We start from the raw sequence: 7211 nt of genomic DNA on the forward strand, positions 1-7211 counted from the left end.
TCTCTCTCTCTTTCTGTGTGTGTGTGTGTGTGTGTGTGTCACTATCTGTCTCTGTCTATCTCTCTCCGTCTCTCTCTCTTCCTCTGTCTGTCTGTCTGTCTGTCTCTGTCTCTCTCTGTGTCTCTCTCTCATCCAGATATAGAAGTCTCAGCTCCTTCTCCAGCACCATGTCTGCTTGCATGCCACCGGGCTTCTTGCCAGATGATGATGGTCTAACCCTCTGAAACTGTAAGTCCCAGTTAAATGCTTTGTCATATAAGAGTTGTTGTGGTTATGGAGTCTCTTCACAGTAATAAAACAGTGACCAAGATGACACAGTAATAAAATAGTGACAAGCTGACTAGGGACCTTAGGAAATGGGACTGCTCTGTTTGGCATTATAGTGGTGAAAAGAAAGATTGCATCCTTGGTTTTTAAAAATGGAGTGCTTGTTTTACCACAAGCAGTAAAACTTATCATGGACAAATTTCAAAAGTAAATCAGGCTGCTGAAACTCTCAGAATGGAATGCAAACTATACAAATGAATCCTAGCAGGACAAACAACATCTTAGTGTGAGAGAAAACCTTACAAGTAATTTGGAAAATAATTTTTGGGGGTTTTTTTCAATTGTAAGGTTAAACACAAAAAGAACTGTAGAAAATATTTGTATTCTACTTGTGTTTCACATATGAATACAGTTAGCAATTAAATGTCAATGTGTTTCTATAAATGTGCTAGGACTGAACTTATCAAAAATACTATCAGTCATAGAAGTTAGACTTCTCATTGTTGGAGAAAATAAGTTACCAATCAGCAAGAAGGTAGAAAGAGCCCTGTAGGACTAGAATTGAGTCAAAGGTATTTGTATGAACTCGTATGGGTATGATAGCTGACTAAATAATACAGAAATTAGAAGTACCTTCATTACCCAAGCCTAGAGCAAAATTAGCAAGCTTAGAATTGGATTAAACACAAGGAATAAAATAAATATCCATCAATCCATACTGGTATGAACATACATACAAGTAACAGTATCATGATCAAACAATAAATAAATGAAAACAGAGGGAAATTCATTGTCACGGAAAAATTCAAAAGCATAAAAGCATCCAGCTGATAAATGTAGAATTAACGAGGGCGATAGAAAACCAGAATTTGAACATATGGCTACTCATTAATTATTAAGGGCAAGACTTAAGAATAAATGCTAAAATTAGTGAGTCAAACTTTATCAAGGAATGGAACAGTTGCACAAATAGCCTCACCGTCTACATTAAAAGCTTTGTTTATTTTAACACAAGTCCACACACTCTTTGATACCTTCCCATCAGAAGGTAAAACAGTTTGTGTTCATCCCATTTTGCCACTCTGAGAGAACACTTTCAAACAACAATCCAGGAGAGAAGATTTACTTTGGCTCAGAGTTTTAAAGGTTGCAGTCCATGGTTATCTGGTTCCTATCCTGGCTGATAGGCATAGCGAGGAAGTTGCTCACTTCATGGAGAGCAAAGAAGTAGCCAAAGAGAAAGAGTCTGGGGACAATAATGTCTCCTTCAGGCCCAGGCTTCCTCTGAGCCGGCCCTCCCTCCCTCCTAGACTCCATTCAGCTGTGAATTCATCATCGGATTAGCCTGCCCATGAAAGTACCACCCTTATGTAATCACCTTAAAGACACCACTTCCTGGGGTCCAAGTGTTTAACCTGAGGCCTTTCTGTGTGCTACTTTCACATCTAAAACACAACCCAGAGCTTGAATGTTAACTAAACTTAGTAATTCATTTCTAATGAATACAAAGCATGAAAAGGAAGAAAGTGTACTCATTTTACGGCTGAGGTATCTGGCAGCCACCCCTTTAGCCAAGTGATAAAGAGTATCACTTCCAGTAATAACTTGATGGCTACAAATTGTTATCATGTATCACTAACACCCTACAATGAAAAGGGTTCTCCTCTGCAATATTCTGAAAAATTCCCTAACTCACAAGAAAATATCACGTAAACACACAGTGAGAGATTTTTCTATGAGACATCTGATTAGTGCTTTTTTAGCAGTGTTAAATTAATGACAAGGCAAATGAGCCTGAGAAGCAGTTGCAGATTGGAGGAGAATATGTCAGAAGCAGGACCAGATGCATATAGTATTCCACTGCGGCCTCCAGTCAAAAGAAAAATATGAGTGGGAAAAAATGGAAAATTTAAATAGTGTATGTTTTAGTTAACAGTCATGCGCAAATGTCAACTTCCTGTACCATTAACATCACCGGAAGCCAGGTGAAAGGGGTGAAAGAGAACTTCGTAATGTCTTTACAATTTGTCTGCGTATTTAAAAATAGTTTCAAAATCAAGTTAGAAAGATGTTGTGTTAAAATGCTGTCAGTAAGCTGGGTGTGATGGCACACACCTGCAGTTCCAGCGTTTGGGAGACAAAGCCAACGAGTCTGAGGCCAAACTGGTCTACAAACCAAGCCCCATGCCAGCCAGGGATTCATAAGAAGACTTTGTCTCAAAATAATAATGATAATAATAATAATAATAATAATAATAATAATAATAAGAAGAAGAAGAAGAAGAAGAAGAAGAAACAACTAAAATAGAATGCCTTCGATGTTCCGATAAAATATTATGTCTAACCAAGAGCCTTATTTTTGGATCCAGAAGCTAAGTTTAAAAAAATTTAAAAAATAAAAACAAAAACAAAAACTAGTGCAAATAAACTCTAAAAATTAGAACACAGAAATAGAGACCGTTGTGTCCTTTTTTGTTGAGCATCAGCCTTGGGCTGCCACCTCAAAACTATCAACAGAACCTATGAAGGTAACTGGCAAACCGTGCGAGATTACAAGTGGCTAGTGTGTCAATTAGCTTGTCTTTCTTATCTCTGAAAGAACCTCAAGACATGTTATTCTAAGCTAGGAAAACATTTCACATCTAGGCCACCAAACCATAAAAAAAAAAAAAAATCTAGTCATCATCAGCACAGAGCAACTTGTTATCTTTCTCTGTCATTCTAACAAAGTCATACAAATTTGTTCCAAAAATACAAAAAAAAATCCACAAAAAAAAATTAATTCCTATTAGGAACTATTTCTAGAAAGAGAGGGAGAGGAATAAAGAAGAGGTGGAGAGGCTGCTGGAATTCATGGGTGGAGGAGGGTTGATGGCTGATGCTGGCTAATCGTCACAAGCAGGCAATGAGGGTGGATGCTGCAGGCGTGAGAGAGAAGATCCGGAGAGTCACTACTCCGTGTGGCAGTGTGTGATGGGTGTTAAATTCAGAGTGAGAGTTTCTTGTCGGGTGCACAGTGTGAAAGGGGGGGAGTGGCCAATCATCAGAGCCTCCATGTCCATCTCGCTTTATCCTCACAAAAGCCGGAAGCGGCCAGTCCTACGATCATCCTCCATTTTATAACTGGAAAAGTGAAGCTAAGAAAACATCAGGGAATTTACCCAAAGTCAGACACAGATCGTAATTAAGGAAGGTAGGAATGGAATCTGGGATTAGGTGACTGTGGTGGAGAATCTCGGGTGTCAACTTAACTGCATCTAAAACAGAAGCTTCAGGGCATTCCCCAGGGGCTTTCTTCACCAGATCATTTGAAGCAGGAAGACCCGCCCTGAGTGTGTGCCACAGTAACAACCCTGATGAAAGGTCATGGAGAAAGGAAAAAGGCTTTGTGTCTGCTAGCCCTCACTCTCATCGGCAAGCCACCAGTCCTGCTGCCAGGGTAATCCTTCACAGATATTGGCAGCTACTTCTTTGAGATTCCAGGGAAGACTGAAGACCAGCCTCTCTCCAGAAATCCTCAGTCCTTCTGTGCCAGGTTGGGACTGCTAAGAAATCAGCCTCTTAGACTGAGCAACTACTGGATTTTCAGTCTCTCCAGTGTGAGATTGCCGTTGTTGGAATACCCAGACTGCGTCCTGTAAACAGTCTAACAGCTGTGTGTGTGTGTGTGTGTGTGTGTGTGTGTGTGTGTGTGTGTGTATATATATATATATATGCATGTATGTATGTATATTTACATAAATGTCCAGGGAGCTATGGGTCCGAGGCAAGGACAGGCCAGAACAAGAGTGGGGTCAAGGCATGTCTGAACCCTGGAAATTTTTCCACTTTTGCCCACCAGAGTAGATCACATAGCCCGGTAGCCATGTCAAACTTCCTCTCCCCTTATAAGGTCATGTCCAGCAGTACCTGGAATTGCTCCTGATGCAAATGAGACATCCGGACCACCCTGGCCCTGGCCAATGTTCACTCACCACTAAAGCCCCTACTCATCCTCCGAAGCTTTAAGTGGCTTTGTTCCTCTCCATTAAACCAGTTGACTCACTGAAGCTGTCTCCTCAGAGTCTGTTCTCTAAGCGCTCACCACTGCCTGAGCTCTCATTTGATCTGGGGTATCCTGACTCGCTTCCCCTCTTACTGGAGAAGCAGAGCCCGATGGCACATTGATAGACATATACTTATGTGTATAGATATACATATCTATACATATATCTATATCATCTATATCTATCAGTGTCCTGTTTCTTTAAAGAACCCTGACTAATACATTTACCTCAGGGTTTGTGCTCTCAGTCTTTAGTTAGCAGAGTCAAGCGCTGAGCAGACTCAGGGACCAACAAGGAACCGGTGAGCACGGAAGAGAGATTAGCATGTGTCTGGAGCGCTTCAGATCCAAGTGTAGTTTTGATACAGTATCTCCTTCCATAGCCCAAAGCCAACCTGAAAATGCTAAGTGTGTCTCAGCCTGGCCTCAACTCACAGCGATCTGCCTGCCTTTACCTCCCATGTAGAGGGATTAGTGACATGAACCAACAGGCTTCCTTCCTGAGACCTGCTCTTACTGGCTAGGATTGGATTCCAGGCTTAAACGTTGGAACAAAATAAGGAAAAAACAAAAAAACAAGTAAGCAGGAAAAATAAATGGAAGACCAAATGTGAGTGGTTCTGTGTTCCTCATTCTCACCTTCCCTCCTTAGTTCTGCGCCACGCCCAGGAGGAAGGCTGAAGGGCTCGCTTAAGGCAGTAAAGCCAAAGAGAAGGACAAGGCACAGGGATGTGCAAGGGGATCAGCTAACCAGTCTCCTCCCAAGCCCATAAAGGGCCCTGCAAAGAAGGGGGAGAGAATATCCATTGGGCAAAAGGGAAAGTTGATGTTGGCAAGGATTTGGGTAACCCTGCAAGCAACAGGGATGTCAAAACAGACCAGGCAAAGAAAGCCAAAGATGCCAAGGAAAGCGGGCACGTTTTCCATCGCCACACTCCTGGGGACTGAACAGTTTGAAATAATATTTTTCATCGACTTTTGCAAAAATTCATTATTTTACTTTACTTTTGTAACCTATCTTGTTAGCCCACAGAGCGCTTCATTGTTTTATGGAGGGAGGAACAGATGTTACTCACAAAAATGTCACCAGAGCTGGCTCGGCGTAGCGAAAACATCTTCTCCTGCTAGTTTTTAGAGACTTCCTCTTGGTTCCCAGAAAGGAGCCAACCCCTGAGCTTGGCACACCTTGGCACGCAATGCCTAGTTGGTGTGGAAAGTTTCCAGATTAATTTTTCTGTCCTCTCCCACCTGTACCATAAAATCTACTTATCTCCCACACAACTAGAATCTGGCCCAGACCTGACTCTCTACAACTAGTTTTGCCCATGTGTCAGGCAGCCAGGCCTTTGCAGTGACATCATAGAGACGGTAACCCTCAAGGGAACAGTGGTCCCTTTTCTGAAAGACTGTGGGTCTCCAGGTCGATCACTCGGCTGTTTTCGTTTTTCTCTTCCTGAAAGTCTGCGTCAGGGTGATTAAACAGTGCAGCCAATGTGGACCACCAACCCCAGACTCCGCTTTCCCCATTAGAACATCAGATGAAGACGCCATTAGATTTTATAGTGCCTTTCTGATTTTGATGGTCCACACAAGAAGGGAGTTTAAAAGTTCTTGCTTATCGCTAATGATTGTCTGCCCGTGTGCTGCCTAAAGTGTCCTGACTGTTTATGACAAGTATCTCAAACGAAACCAGACACAGTTTGGCACAAAACCAAACACGAAACCCTTGGAATCAAAATTAAACGTTTTCTTTCTCTTTCTGTCTCGGTCTGTCATTGTCACACAAACACACATAAATCCTAGCAACCAGCACTGAAACAGATCCTGGCTCCTCTGCATGGCAGCCTTTTGAATGGTTCTGTCCTGCCCAGGCCTGGTACCTGGCAGGCTCTCCTCCAATAGAGTTAGGCAGAACTCTTTCACCTCAAAGGAGTGGTGCCCGCAAGGCTTCATGGCTCTCACACCTGCTGACTAAAGATCCAGAGTTAAGTTTGTCTCACTAAGAAGTCTTCCCCAAGTGGTCTAAATCACTACGGTCTCCTGTTACAAGTTCTCTATTGAACATCCTTCTCTACAGCGTGTTTTACTGTAATAGTAAATTCCTTGAATTAATTTATCTGATTTCTGTTTCCTCACGCCTATCTAAGCTCCACAAGGATCTAGCTTCTTTTTCTCTTAACAATGCGTGCCCCTCGGTGTTCAAGTCAGTACTTGACAGAGGCTCACAACACTCTTTGATTGAAAAGTTAGGGCAGTAGTGTGAAGCTCCCTGCCTGTCGGTCACTGCTGGAGAAAGCTGGTCTATTTTACCTTCTGTTTGATTCCCAGATAGGATCTCAACCCTCAACATCATTCTAACAAGTCATGCTACGCACTAGGTCACCTAGTATTGCCTAGAGGGTAGCTAGGGGCTAGCTCCTGACTGCCTCTCAAGATAGGCTAGCACTCGCTGATCCGGACTGAAGTTGTGGAATTGAAAACTTGTAGTAAACACAAGGAGGTTTAGGAGTTCCTAATGGGCCTTTTGTGTCTATTCTAGAGAAATCAGGTTTCATTCAGGGCGGATGAGACAGCAGTAGGGGAAACAAAGGGGTGAGACTGTCTAGTCCTTATTTCAGATCCATTCTCCCCCATCCACTCTGCTCCCTGGCTGTAGCTTGACCTCTATCACCAATGCTAACCGAGTTTCCATTTAGACCTGGCCAGTGAGAAGCCCCAACTCAAGCCTGGAAAACACAAGTGCAGAGAAGGTCTGATTGACAAGTTCTCCTGGTTATACCTCAGTTTAGTGACAGTTTACCAATTCCTACATCAAAGGCCACATTCTCATTCCAGGAAGGCTCCCGCCTTCCCCCAACCCCAGCTGCACCTGAGGCCTTATCTGGGCCCATGACCCTAC

Source organism: Mus pahari, chromosome 4 (assembly GCF_900095145.1).
Source record: "Mus pahari chromosome 4, PAHARI_EIJ_v1.1, whole genome shotgun sequence".
NCBI lineage: Eukaryota > Metazoa > Chordata > Mammalia > Rodentia > Muridae > Mus > Mus pahari.